This window comes from Oncorhynchus tshawytscha, linkage group LG34 (assembly GCF_018296145.1).
Source record: "Oncorhynchus tshawytscha isolate Ot180627B linkage group LG34, Otsh_v2.0, whole genome shotgun sequence".
NCBI classification, from domain to species: domain Eukaryota; kingdom Metazoa; phylum Chordata; class Actinopteri; order Salmoniformes; family Salmonidae; genus Oncorhynchus; species Oncorhynchus tshawytscha.
This window is the reverse complement of record NC_056462.1, coordinates 14,204,548-14,218,961: the sequence shown is the minus strand read 5'-3', so window position 1 is coordinate 14,218,961 and position 14,414 is coordinate 14,204,548.

The following is a 14,414-nucleotide window of genomic DNA, read 5'->3' as shown; positions in this document are numbered from 1 at the left end:
GCTAATACAGAATTAGCAGATATACAAATGTATAGTGGGTATTTGGTTGATATACACTGGATGTACAAATTTACACCATCAGTATGAATATATCTAAATGCAGAGAGATGGACAGAGTGCAATGCAGTATAGTGCAGTAGAGTTCAGAGAAGGCTTAATGCGGTGTGCAGCATGGAGTGCATAGTCCTTTAGTCTCTATGGGCCAGATGGCCAGTTGGTGAGGGCCACAGCCCGGGGGAAGAACGTTTTCAGGTCGCGGGAGGTTTTGGTCATCAGTGACCTGAACCGCCTGCCAGAGGTGCATTTTTGGAGGAGAGGGGGACCGGGGTGGGAGGGGTCGGCGATGATCTTTCCTCGATGGAGGGCAGGTGGCAGCTGACGACCCTCTCTGACCAGACAATACGTTGCAGTGGCGCTCCAGTGCTGAGGGATAAAGATGGACAGATAGAGCTGGACACATTCAGCTGGGAGAGTTTGTCTTGTTGCAGTTCTGGGATGATGGTATTGAACACAGAGCTAAAGTCCACAGACAATATCCTTGCATTTGTCTTTGGGTTATCGAGGTGTTTGAGGATGTAGTGTAGGCCCATGTTGACAGCATTGTCCACAGACCTGTTATCTCTGTAGGCAAACTGCAGTGGGTCGAGGTGATGGTTTTGAGATGGGACAGTACCAGGCGCTCAAAGGTTTTCATGATGACCGAGGTGAGCGCCACAGGTCTGTGGGCAGTAGGTTGGGGAAAAAATGTCAATGCAAAACATTGTTGAATTCAAACGTTCTGCTGACCGGTCCGCACCAACTTGCCATTGCTTTTTCTTCCAGAATCTCAAATAAAATAAAATTCTTTGTCACATGTCACCTTACAATTAAATGCTTACTTACAAGCCCTTAAACAACAAAGCAGTTCAAGAAATAGTTAGTAAAATATTTACGAAATAAAATTTTAAAAATCTATCAAAAAGTAACACAATAAATGTACATAACAATAACGAGGCTATATACAGGGTGTCACGCCCTGACCTTAGAGAGCTTTTTATGTCTCTATTTTGGTTTGGTCAGGGTGTGATTTGGGTGGGCATTCTATGTTCATTTTTCTATGTTTTGTATTTCTTTGTTTTGGCCGGGTATGGTTCTCAATCAGGGACAGCTGGCTATCGTTGTTTCTGATTGGGAACCATACTTAGGCAGCCCTTTTTCCCACCTGTCTTTGTGGGTAGTTGTCTTTGTTTGTTGGCACTATAGCCTTAAGCTTCACAGTTGGTTTTTGGATTGTTTTTGTCAGCGTCATTTAAATAAAAGGAATATGCACCTTGGTCCAGTTCTTTCAACGGCCGTGACACAGGGGGTACCGAGTCAATGTGCAAGTGTACAGGTTAGTCAGTGTAATTTGCACATGCACTGTAGGTAGGGGTAAAATGACTATGCATAGCAGCAGTGTAAAAACAAAGGGGGGGTCAATGTAAATAGTACAGGTGGCCATTTAATTAGTTGTTCAGCAGTCTTATGGCTCTGTGGTGGAATCTGTTAAGGAGCCTTTTGGTCCAAGACTTGGCGCTCCAGTATCGCTTGCTGAGCGGTAGCAGAGAGAACAGTCTATGACTTGGGTGACTGGGGTCTTTGACAATTTTGGGCCTTCCTCTGACACCGCCTAATATACAGGTCCTGGATGGCAGGAAGCCTGGCCCCAGTGATGTACTGGTCCATATGCGCTACCCTCTGTAGTGCCTTACGGTCAGACGCCAAGCAGTTGCCATATCAGGTGGTGATGCAACTGGTCAGGACGCTCTCGATGGAGCCGCTGTAGAACCTTTTGAGGATCTGAGGACCCATGCCAAATCTTTCCAGTCTCCTGTCACTGTAATGAAACTCAGGGAGAAAAAGGGTGTAGATTCACGCGCAGAGCGCGGCAGGTGTTTATTTCACAAAAGGCAGGAATCGTGGTCACAGGCAGCCAATGGTCATACACAGGTAGGCAAACAGGCAGGTGAATCAAGGCTAGGACTGAAGGCTATAACTGGCTCTCACAAACGAGCTAGGAAAAGGCTTAGTAGAGTCGAAACGAACAATACCTCACAAAGGCACAAACAGAAGGAACTGAACTAAATAAGGAGCTGATGAGACCAGGTGAGTAACTAACACAGGTGAAATCAATGAACAAAAATGAGACAGGGCTACGTTCAAAAACACAATGAAACAGAACACAAGGTTGACTAAGAAAATAAATAAAGAACCTTACAGTCACAGTCCTTTGGCAAATACAGCATAAGTTACTACAACATTTTAAGATACTCTGCCAAAACCAACAAAAACTTTTGATCAAAATTTTAATTGCTCTTTTAGAAACTGCCGTGACCCAATTTCAATAGTTACAAATGATACAGTAAATAACATTATTGTCACCATAAAAGGTGAATGAAGGGTGTTTCACAGGCAATACTTAAAATGCTTGTTCACAATTTATAGGCTTATGGGAATCATATGTTGTATGTTGTACGCCAAGTTCATAAATGTCAACATATATCCGCATGCAGATATTTAGTGTGAATTTGCACAACAGTTTCAAATAAGGCCCCTGGCCCCTGGTTCAAATAAGGCCCCTGAACACACAGGACACTACTGTAAATTGAACTATGCATTATCACATTGTGTCAGCTTTATTTAAACAGCGTTTTAAGGGGGAGGATCATATATTATCAGTGGCCATTTTGGATCAACAACAACAGCTAGAGGATGGTTGCAGAGAGTTGATTGTTGACATAAGTGGTGTTTTTGTGCAGGTTGATTTCAAGCGACGAGACACTTAGAGAGGTGAAAGGCTTAGTAAATATGACAAATTAGTGGTTTGAATTTACCATCCTCCTTTTTCTCTGTCCAGGAAAGTTATTTCTTTAAGAAAACAAAAAGGTTTTATCTCATTATCTGTTGGAAAATAGGTGGGCGCCGGTTTCAGTTAAGCCGCTGAGGTGAAGGCAGATTCATTTGCATAGCAGTTCAACTGAGTTCCTTGTTTTTCCATGACACGTTAGTCACTGTTTGTCTATGTGAGCGTGAATTGGTATCCATGATATACTGCATCTCTCTTGCAAGGTCATCTTATTTGGCAGTACCTTGTAAAGATTCAGAGGCTCACACCTGCGCAAATGCAGACCGAGATATACTGTAGATACATAAAATTACACATACAGTAGACAAACACACACATCTCTCTCTCTCTCTCTCTCCTCATACACACGCACTCAGCCACACACACACAACATATAGAATAGGCTTGCGCTGCGCTCCGTGGGCGGTTTTAGATCCTGGTGACCTGATCTGAACCTGTTGGATGTGAGCCCTAATGCGGAGATGGAGACAAGCTTTCTGAATGGGTCAGACTGACTGTGATGTAACTTTCCAGGCAGGAGGGGGAAAGGATTAGTACAACCACCTCCAATGTGTCTGTGTGTGTGTGTGTGTATATATCTGTGTGTCTGTGTGTGTGTACATGTCTGTGCGCCTGTGTGTGTGTATATGTCTGTGTGCCTGTGTGTGTGTATATGTCTGTGTGTGTGTATATATGTCTGTGTGCATGTGTGCATCTGTCTGTCTATGTATTTTGTGGATTGTTGTTGGCTTTGATCAAGATCTCTATCTAGCTAGAATATTGATGGTAATCTGTGGAGTTTCTGATCTCTTTAGTTAATCTGTGGCATTCCCCATCTCTTTAGTTAATCTGTGGTGTTGCTGCTGCTCCAGTTCTGCTGCTCCAGTTTCAACTGACCTGAGCCCTAGGACCATGCCCCAGGACTACCTGACATGATGACTCCTTGCTGTCCCCAGTCCATCTGACCGTGCTGCTGCTCCAGTTTCAACTGTTCTGCCTTATTATTATACGACCATGCTGGTCATTTATGAACATTTGAACATCTTGGCAATGTTCTGTTATAATCTCCACCCGGTACAGCCAAAAGAGGACTGGCCACCCCACATAGCCTGGTTCCTCTCTAGGTTTCTACCTAGGTTTTGACCTTTCTAGGGAGTTTTTCCTAGCCACCGTGCTTCTACACCTGCATTGCTTGCTGTTTGGGGTTTTAGGCTGGGTTTCTGTACAGCACTTTGAGATATCAGCTGATGTACGAAAGACTATATAAATAAATTTGATTTGATTTGGTGTTCCCCATCTCTTTAGTTAATCTGTGGTGTTCCCCATCTCTTTAGATAATCTGTGGCATTCCCCATCTCTTTAGTTGATTTGTGGCGTTCCCCCATCTCTTTAGTTAATCTGTAGTGTTCCCCATCTCTTTAGTTAATATGTGGCGTTCCCCCATCTCTTTAGTTAATATGTGGCGTTCCCCCATCTCTTTAGTTAATATGTGGCGTTCCCCATCTCTTTAGTTAATATGTGGCATTCCCCCATCTGTTTAGTTAATATGTGGCGTTCCCCCATCTCTTTAGTTAATCTGTAGTGTTCCCCCATCTCTTTAGATAATCTGTGGTGTTCCCCATCTCTTTAGTTGATTTGTGGCGCTCCCCATCTCTTTAGATAATCTGTGGCGTTCCCCATCTCTTTAGATAATCTGTGGTGTTCCCCATCTCTTTAGAAAATCTGTGGTGTGCCCCATCTCTTTAGTTGATTTGTGGCGTTCCCCATCTCTTTAGTTGATTTGTGGTGTTCCCCATCTCTTTAGTTGATTTGTGGTGTTCCCCATCTCTTTAGTTGATTTGTGCTGTTCCCCATCTCTTTAGTTGATATGTGGCGTTCCCCATCTCTTTAGTTGATATGTGGCGTTCCCCATCTCTTTAGTTGATTTGTGGTGTTCCCCAACTCTTTAGTTGATTTGTGGTGTTCCCCATCTCTTTAGTTGATTTGTGGCGTTCCCCCATCTCTTTAGTTAATATGTGGCGTTCCCAATCTCTTTAGTTGATTTGTGGCATCCCCCATCTCTTTAGTTGATTTGTGGTGTTCCCCATCTCTTTAGTTGATTTGTGGCATCCCCCATCTCTTTAGTTAATATGTGGCGTTCCCCATCTCTTTAGTTAATCTGTAGTGTTCCCCATCTCTTTAGTTGATTTGTGGTGTTCCCCATCTCTTTAGATAATATTTGGTGTTCCCCATCTCTTTAGTTAATCTGTGGTGTTCCCCATCTCTTTAGTTGGTTTGTGGCGTTCCCCATCTCTTTCGTTGATTTGTGGCGTTCCCACATCTCTTTAGTTAATATGTGGCGTTCCCCCATCTCTTTAGTTAATCTGTAGTGTTCCTCATCTCTTTAGTTGATATGTGGTGTTCCCCATCTCTTTAGTTGATTTGTGGCATTCCCCCATCTCTTTAGTTGATTTGTGGCGTTCCCCATCTCCTTAGTTAATCTGTAGTGTTCCCCATCTCTTTAGATAATCTGTGGCGTTCCCCCATCTCTTTAGTTGATTTGTGGCGTTCCCCATCTCTTTAGTTGATTTGTGGTGTTCCCCCATCTCTTTAGTTGATTTGTGGCGTTCCCCATCTCTTTAGTTGATTTGTGGCGTTCCCCATCTCTTTAGTTGATTTGTGGCGTTCCCCATCTCTTTAGTTGATTTGTGGTGTTCCCCATCTCTTTAGTTAATATGTGGCGTTCCCCATCTCTTTAGTTAATCTGTAGTGTTCCCCATCTCTTTAGTTAATCTGTGGTGTTCCCCATCTCTTTAGTTGATTTGTGGTGTTCCCCATCTCTTTAGTTGATTTGTGGTGTTCCCCATCTCTTTAGTTGATTTGTGGCGTTCCCCATCTCTTTAGTTGATTTGTGGCGTTCCCCATCTCTTTAGTTGATTTGTGGCGTTCCCCATCTCTTTAGTTGATTTGTGGCGTTCCCCATCTCTTTAGTTGATTTGTGGCGTTCCCCATCTCTTTAGTTGATTTGTGATGTTCCCCATCTCTTTAGTTGATTTGTGGCGTTCCCCATCTCTTTAGTTGATTTGTGGCGTTCCCCATCTCTTTAGTTGATTTGTCGCGTTCCCCATCTCTTTAGTTGATTTGTGGCGTTCCCCCATCTCTTTAGTTGATTTGTGGCTTTCCCCATCTCTTTAGTTGATTTGTGGCGTTCCCCCATCTCTTTAGTTGATTTGTGGCGTTCCCCATCTCTTTAGTTGATTTGTGGCGTTCCCCATCTCTTTAGTTGATTTGTGGCGTTCCCCATCTCTTTAGTTGATTTGTGGTGTTCCCCATCTCTTTAGTTGATTTCTGGCGTTCCCCATCTCTTTAGTTGATTTGTGGCGTTCCCCATCTCTTTCGTTAATCTGTAGTGTTCCCCATCTCTTTAGAAAATCTGTGGTGTTCCCCATCTCTTTAGTTGATTTGTGGCGCTCCCCATCTCTTTAGATAATCTGTGGCGTTCCCCATCTCTTTAGATAATCTGTGGTGTTCCCCATCTCTTTAGATAATCTGTGGTGTTCCCCATCTCTTTAGTTGATTTGTGGCGCTCCATCTCTTTAGTAATATGTGGTGTTCCCCATCTCTTTAGTTGATTTGTGGCGTTCCCCATCTCTTTAGTTGATTTGTGGCGTTGCCCATCTCTTTAGTTGATTTGTGGCGTTCCCCATCTCTTTAGTTGATTTGTGGCGTTCCCCATCTCTTTAGTTGATTTGTGGCGTTCCCCATCTCTTTAGTTGATTTGTGGCGTTCCCCATCTCTTTAGTTGATTTGTGGTGTTCCCCATCTCTTTAGTTAATATGTGGCGTTCCCCATCTCTTTAGTTAATCTGTAGTGTTCCCCATCTCTTTAGTTAATATGTGGCGTTCCCCCATCTCTTTAGTTGATTTGTGGCGTTCCCCATCTCTTTAGTTGATTTGTGGCGTTCCCCATCTCTTTAGTTGATTTGTGGCGTTCCCCATCTCTTTAGTTGATTTGTGGTGTTCCCCATCTCTTTAGTTAATCTGTGGTGTTCCCCATCTCTTTAGTTAATATGTGGCGTTCCCCATCTCTTTAGTTGATTTGTGGCGTTCCCCATCTCTTTAGTTGATTTGTGGTGTTCCCCATCTCTTTAGTTAATATGTGGCGTTCCCCATCTCTTTAGTTAATCTGTAGTGTTCCCCATCTCTTTAGATAATCTGTGGCGTTCCCCATCTCTTTAGTTGATTTGTGGCGTTCCCCATCTCTTTAGTTGATTTGTGGTGTTCCCCCATCTCTTTAGTTGATTTGTGGCGTTCCCCATCTCTTTAGTTGATTTGTGGCGTTCCCCATCTCTTTAGTTGATTTGTGGCGTTCCCCATCTCTTTAGTTGATTTGTGGCGTTCCCCATCTCTTTAGTTGATTTGTGGCGTTCCCCATCTCTTTAGTTGATTTGTGGCGTTCCCCATCTCTTTAGTTAATCTGTGATGTTCCCCATCTCTTTAGTTGATTTGTGGCGTTCCCCATCTCTTTAGTTGATTTGTGGCGTTCCCCCATCTCTTTAGTTGATTTGTGGCATTCCCCATCTCTTTAGTTGATTTGTGGCGTTCCCCCATCTCTTTAGTTGATTTGTGGCTTTCCCCATCTCTTTAGTTGATTTGTGGCGTTCCCCATCTCTTTAGTTGATTTGTGGCGTTCCCCATCTCTTTAGTTGATTTGTGGCGTTCCCCATCTCTTTAGTTGATTTGTGGCGTTCCCCATCTCTTTAGTTGATTTGTGGTGTTCCCCATCTCTTTAGTTGATTTCTGGCGTTCCCCATCTCTTTAGTTGATTTGTGGCGTTCCCCATCTCTTTAGTTAATCTGTAGTGTTCCCCATCTCTTTAGAAAATCTGTGGTGTTCCCCATCTCTTTAGTTGATTTGTGGCGTTCCCCATCTCTTTAGATAATCTGTGGTGTTCCCCATCTCTTTAGATAATCTGTGGTGTTCCCCATCTCTTTAGTTGATTTGTGGCGCTCCACATCTCTTTAGATAATATGTGGTGTTCCCCCATCTCTTTAGTTGATTTGTGGCGTTCCCCATCTCTTTAGTTGATTTGTGGCGTTCCCCATCTCTTTAGTTGATTTGTGGCGTTCCCCATCTCTTTAGTTGATTTGTGGCGTTGCCCATCTCTTTAGTTGATTTGTGGCGTTCCCCATCTCTTTAGTTGATTTGTGGCGTTCCCCATCTCTTTAGTTGATTTGTGGCGTTCCCCATCTCTTTAGTTGATTTGTGGCGTTCCCCATCTCTTTAGTTGATTTGTGGTGTTCCCCATCTCTTTAGTTAATATGTGGCGTTCCCCATCTCTTTAGTTAATCTGTAGTGTTCCCCATCTCTTTAGATAATCTGTGGCGTTCCCCCATCTCTTTAGTTGATTTGTGGCGTACCCCATCTCTTTAGTTGATTTGTGGTGTTCCCCCATCTCTTTAGTTGATTTGTGGCGTTCCCCATCTCTTTAGTTAATCTGTGATGTTCCCCATCTCTTTAGTTGATTTGTGGCGTTCCCCATCTCTTTAGTTGATTTGTGGCGTTCCCCCATCTCTTTAGTTGATTTGTGGCGTTCCCCATCTCTTTAGTTGATTTGTGGCGTTCCCCCATCTCTTTAGTTGATTTGTGGCGTTCCCCATCTCTTTAGTTGATTTGTGGCGTTCCCCATCTCTTTAGTTAATCTGTGGTGTTCCCCATCTCTTTAGTTGATTTGTGGTGTTCCCCATCTCTCTTTAGTTGATTTGTGGTGTTCCCCATCTCTTTAGTTAATCTGTGGTGTTCCCCATCTCTTTAGTTGATTTGTGGTGTTCCCTTTAGTTGATTTGTGGTGTTCCCCATCTCTTTAGATAATCTGTGGTGTTCCCATCTCTTTAGTTGATTTGTGGCGTTCCCCATCTCTTTAGTTAATCTGTAGTGTTCCCCATCTCTTTAGATAATCTGTGGCGTTCCCCATCTCTTTAGTTGATTTGTGGTGTTCCCCATCTCTTTAGTTGATTTGTGGCATTCCCCATCTCTTTAGTTGATTTGTGGCGCTCCACATCTCTTTAGATAATCTGTGGCGTTCCCCCATCTCTTTAGTTGATTTGTGGCGTACCCCATCTCTTTAGTTGATTTGTGGTGTTCCCCCATCTCTTTAGTTGATTTGTGGCGTTCCCCATCTCTTTAGTTGATTTGTGGCGTTCCCCATCTCTTTAGTTGATTTGTGGCGTTCCCCATCTCTTTAGTTGATTTGTGGCGTTCCCCATCTCTTTAGTTAACCTGTGATGTTCCCCATCTCTTTAGTTGATTTGTGGCGTTCCCCATCTCTTTAGTTGATTTGTGGCGCTCCCCATCTCTTTAGATAATCTGTGGCGTTCCCCATCTCTTTAGATAATCTGTGGTGTTCCCCATCTCTTTAGATAATCTGTGGTGTTCCCCATCTCTTTAGTTGATTTGTGGCGTTCCCCATCTCTTTAGTTGATTTGTGGCGTTCCCCATCTCTTTAGTTGATTTGTGGCGTTCCCCATCTCTTTAGTTGATTTGTGGCGTTCCCCATCTCTTTAGTTGATTTGTGGCGTTCCCCATCTCTTTAGTTGATTTGTGGCGTTCCCCATCTCTTTAGTTAATTTGTGGTGTTCCCCATCTCTTTAGTTGATTTGTGGCGTTCCCCATCTCTTTAGTTGATTTGTGGCGTTCCCCATCTCTTTAGTTGATTTGTGGCGTTCCCCATCTCTTTAGTTGATTTGTGGCGTTCCCCATCTCTTTAGTTGATTTGTGGTGTTCCCCATCTCTTTAGTTGATTTGTGGCGTTCCCCATCTCTTTAGTTGATTTGTGGCGTTCCCCCATCTCTTTAGTTGATTTGTGGCGTTCCCCATCTCTTTAGTTGATTTGTGGCGTTCCCCATCTCTTTAGTTAATCTGTGATGTTCCCCATCTCTTTAGTTGATTTGTGGCGTTCCCCATCTCTTTAGTTGATTTGTGGCGTTCCCCCATCTCTTTAGTTGATTTGTGGCGTTCCCCATCTCTTTAGTTGATTTGTGGCGTTCCCCCATCTCTTTAGTTGATTTGTGGCTTTCCCCATCTCTTTAGTTGATTTGTGGCGTTCCCCCATCTCTTCAGTTGATTTGTGGCGTTCCCCCATCTCTTTAGTTGATTTGTGGCGTTCCCCATCTCTTTAGTTGATTTGTGGCGTTCCCCCATCTCTTTAGTTGATTTGTGGCTTTCCCCATCTCTTTAGTTGATTTGTGGCGTTCCCCATCTCTTTAGTTGATTTGTGGTGTTCCCCATCTCTTTAGTTGATTTGTGGTGTTCCCCATCTCTTTAGATAATCTGTGGTGTTGCCCATCTCTTTAGTTAATCTGTAGTGTTCCCCATCTCTTTAGTATAATCTGTGGCGTTCCCCATCTCTTTAGTTGATTTGTGGCGTTCCCCATCTCTTTAGTTGATTTGTGGCGTTCCCCATCTCTTTAGTTGATTTGTGGCGTTCCCCATCTCTTTAGTTGATTTGTGGCGTTCCCCATCTCTTTAGTTGATTTGTGGTGTTCCCCATCTCTTTAGTTCCCCCATCTCTTTAGTTGTGTTCCCCATCTCTTTAGTTAATCTGTGGTGTTCCCCATCTCTTTAGTTGATTTGTGGTGTTCCCCATCTCTTTAGTTGATTTGTGGCGTTCCCCATCTCTTTAGTTGATTTGTGGCGTTCCCCATCTCTTTAGTTGATTTGTGGCGTTCCCCATCTCTTTAGTTGATTTGTGGCGTTCCCCATCTCTTTAGATAATCTGTGGTGTTCCCCATCTCTTTAGTTGATTTCTCTTTAGTTGATTTGTGGTGTTCCCCATCTCTTTAGATAATCTGTGGTGTTCCCCATCTCTTTAGTTGATTTGTGGCGTACCCCATCTCTTTAGTTGATTTGTGGCGTTCCCCCATCTCTTTAGTTGATTTGTGGTGTTCCCCCATCTCTTTAGTTGATTTGTGGCATTCCCCATCTCTTTAGTTGATTTGTGGCGCTCCACATCTCTTTAGATAATTGTGGCGTTCCCCATCTCTTTAGTTGATTTGTGGCGTTCCCCATCTCTTTAGTTGATTTGTGGTGTTCCCCATCTCTTTAGTTGATTTGTGGCGTTCCCCATCTCTTTAGTTGATTTGTGGCGTTCCCCATCTCTTTAGTTGATTTGTGGCGTTCCCCATCTCTTTAGTTGATTTGTGGCGTTCCCCATCTCTTTTAATCTGTTGTTCCCCATCTCTTTAGAAAATCTGTTGTTCCCCATCTCTTTAGTTGATTTGTGGCGCTCCCCATCTCTTTAGATAATCTGTGGCGTTCCCCATCTCTTTAGATAATCTGTGGTGTTCCCCATCTCTTTAGATAATCTGTGGTGTTCCCCATCTCTTTAGTTGATTTGTGGCGTTCCCACATCTCTTTAGTTGATCTCTTTAGTTGATTTGTGGCGTTCCCCATCTCTTTAGTTGATTTGTGGCGTTCCCCATCTCTTTAGTTGATTTGTGGCGTTCCCCATCTCTTTAGTTGATTTGTGGCGTTCCCCATCTCTTTAGTTGATTTGTCCCCATCTCTTTAGTTGATTTGTGGCGTTCCCCATCTCTTTAGTTGATTTGTGTCGTTCCCCATCTCTTTAGTTGATTTGTGGCGTTCCCCATCTCTTTAGTTGATTTGTGGCGTTCCCCATCTCTTTAGTTGATTTGTGGTGTTCCCCATCTCTTTAGTTAATATGTGGCGTTCCCCATCTCTTTAGTTAATCTGTAGTGTTCCCCATCTCTTTAGATAATCTGTGGCGTTCCCCCATCTCTTTAGTTGATTTGTGGCGTTCCCCATCTCTTTAGTTGATTTGTGGCGTTCCCCATCTCTTTAGTTGATTTGTGGCGTTCCCCATCTCTTTAGTTGATTTGTGGCGTTCCCCATCTCTTTAGTTGATTTGTGGTGTTCCCCATCTCTTTAGTTAATCTGTGGTGTTCCCCATCTCTTTAGTTGATTCTCTTTAGTTGATTTGTGGCGTTCCCCATCTCTTTAGTCGATTTGTGGTGTTCCCCATCTCTTTAGTTAATATGTGGCGTTCCCCATCTCTTTAGTTAATCTGTAGTGTTCCCCATCTCTTTAGATAATCTGTGGTGTTCCCCCATCTCTTTAGTTGATTTGTGGCGTACCCCATCTCTTTAGTTGATTTGTGGTGTTCCCCCATCTCTTTAGTTGATTTGTGGCGTTCCCCATCTCTTTAGTTGATTTGTGGTGTTCCCCCATCTCTTTAGTTGATTTGTGGCATTCCCCATCTCTTTAGTTGATTTGTGGCGCTCCACATCTCTTTAGATAATCTGTGGCGTTCCCCCATCTCTTTAGTTGATTTGTGGCGTACCCCATCTCTTTAGTTGATTTGTGGTGTTCCCCCATCTCTTTAGTTGATTTGTGGCGTTCCCCATCTCTTTAGTTGATTTGTGGCGTTCCCCATCTCTTTAGTTGATTTGTGGCGTTCCCCATCTCTTTAGTTGATTTGTGGCGTTCCCCATCTCTTTCGTTAATCTGTAGTGTTCCCCATCTCTTTAGAAAATCTGTGGTGTTCCCCATCTCTTTAGTTGATTTGTGGCGCTCCCCATCTCTTTAGATAATCTGTGGCGTTCCCCATCTCTTTAGATAATCTGTGGTGTTCCCCATCTCTTTAGATAATCTGTGGTGTTCCCCATCTCTTTAGTTGATTTGTGGCGCTCCACATCTCTTTAGATAATATGTGGTGTTCCCCCATCTCTTTAGTTGATTTGTGGCGTTCCCCATCTCTTTAGTTGATTTGTGGCGTTCCCCATCTCTTTAGTTGATTTGTGGCGTTCCCCATCTCTTTAGTTGATTTGTGGCGTTCCCCATCTCTTTAGTTGATTTGTGGCGTTCCCCATCTCTTTAGTTGATTTGTGGCGTTCCCCATCTCTTTAGTTGATTTGTGGCGTTCCCCATCTCTTTAGTTGATTTGTGGCGTTCCCCATCTCTTTAGTTGATTTGTGGCGTTCCCCATCTCTTTAGTTGATTTGTGGCGTTCCCCATCTCTTTAGTTGATTTGTGGCGTTCCCCATCTCTTTAGTTGATTTGTGGCGTTCCCCATCTCTTTAGTTGATTTGTGGCGTTCCCCATCTCTTTAGTTGATTTGTGGTGTTCCCCATCTCTTTAGTTAATCTGTGGTGTTCCCCATCTCTTTAGTTAATATGTGGCGTTCCCCATCTCTTTAGTTGATTTGTGGTGTTCCCCATCTCTTTAGTTAATCTGTGGTGTTCCCCATCTCTTTAGTTAATATGTGGCGTTCCCCATCTCTTTAGTTGATTTGTGGCGTTCCCCATCTCTTTAGTTTTGTGGTGTTCCCCATCTCTTTAGTTAATTTGTGGCGTTCCCCATCTCTTTAGTTAATTTGTAGTGTTCCCCATCTCTTTAGATAATCTGTGGCGTTCCCCATCTCTTTAGTTGATTTGTGGTTAATTTGTGTGTTCCCCATCTCTTTAGTTGATTTGTGGCGTTCCCCATCTCTTTAGTTGATTTGTGGCGTTCCCCATCTCTTTAGTTGATTTGTGGCGTTCCCCATCTCTTTAGTTGATTTGTGGTGTTCCCCATCTCTTTAGTTGATTTGTGGCGTTCCCCATCTCTTTAGTTGATTTGTGGCGTTCCCCATCTCTTTAGTTGATTTGTGGCGTTCCCCATCTCTTTAGTTGATTTGTGGCCCCCATCTCTTTAGTTGTTCCCCATCTCTTTAGAAAATCTGTGGTGTTCCCCATCTCTTTAGTTGATTTGTGGCGTTCCCCATCTCTTTAGTTGATTTGTGGCGTTCCCCATCTCTTTAGTTGATTTGTGGCGTTCCCCATCTCTTTAGTTGATTTGTGGCGTTCCCCATCTCTTTAGTTGATTTGTGGCGTTCCCCATCTCTTTAGTTGATTTGTGGCGTTCCCCATCTCTTTAGTTGATTTGTGGCGTTCCCCATCTCTTTAGTTGATTTGTGGTGTTCCCCATCTCTTTAGATAATCTGTGGCGTTCCCCATCTCTTTAGTTAATCTGTAGTGTTCCCCATCTCTTTAGTTAATCTGTGGCGTTCCCCCATCTCTTTAGTTGATTTGTGGCGTTCCCCATCTCTTTAGTTGATTTGTGGCGTTCCCCATCTCTTTAGTTGATTTGTGGCGTTCCCCATCTCTTTAGTTGATTTGTGGCGTTCCCCATCTCTTTAGTTGATTTGTGGTGTTCCCCATCTCTTTAGATAATCTGTGGCGTTCCCCATCTCTTTAGATAATCTGTGGTGTTCCCCATCTCTTTAGATAATCTGTGGTGTTCCCCATCTCTTTAGTTGATTTGTGGCGCTCCACATCTCTTTAGATAATATGTGGTGTTCCCCCATCTCTTTAGTTGATTTGTGGCGTTCCCCATCTCTTTAGTTGATTTGTGGCGTTCCCCATCTCTTTAGTTGATTTGTGGCGTTCCCCATCTCTTTAGTTGATTTGTGGCGTTCCCCATCTCTTTAGTTGATTTGTGGCGTTCCCCATCTCTTTAGTCTCTCTTTAGTTGATTTGTGGCGTTCCCCATCTCTTTAGTTGATTTGTGGCGTTCCC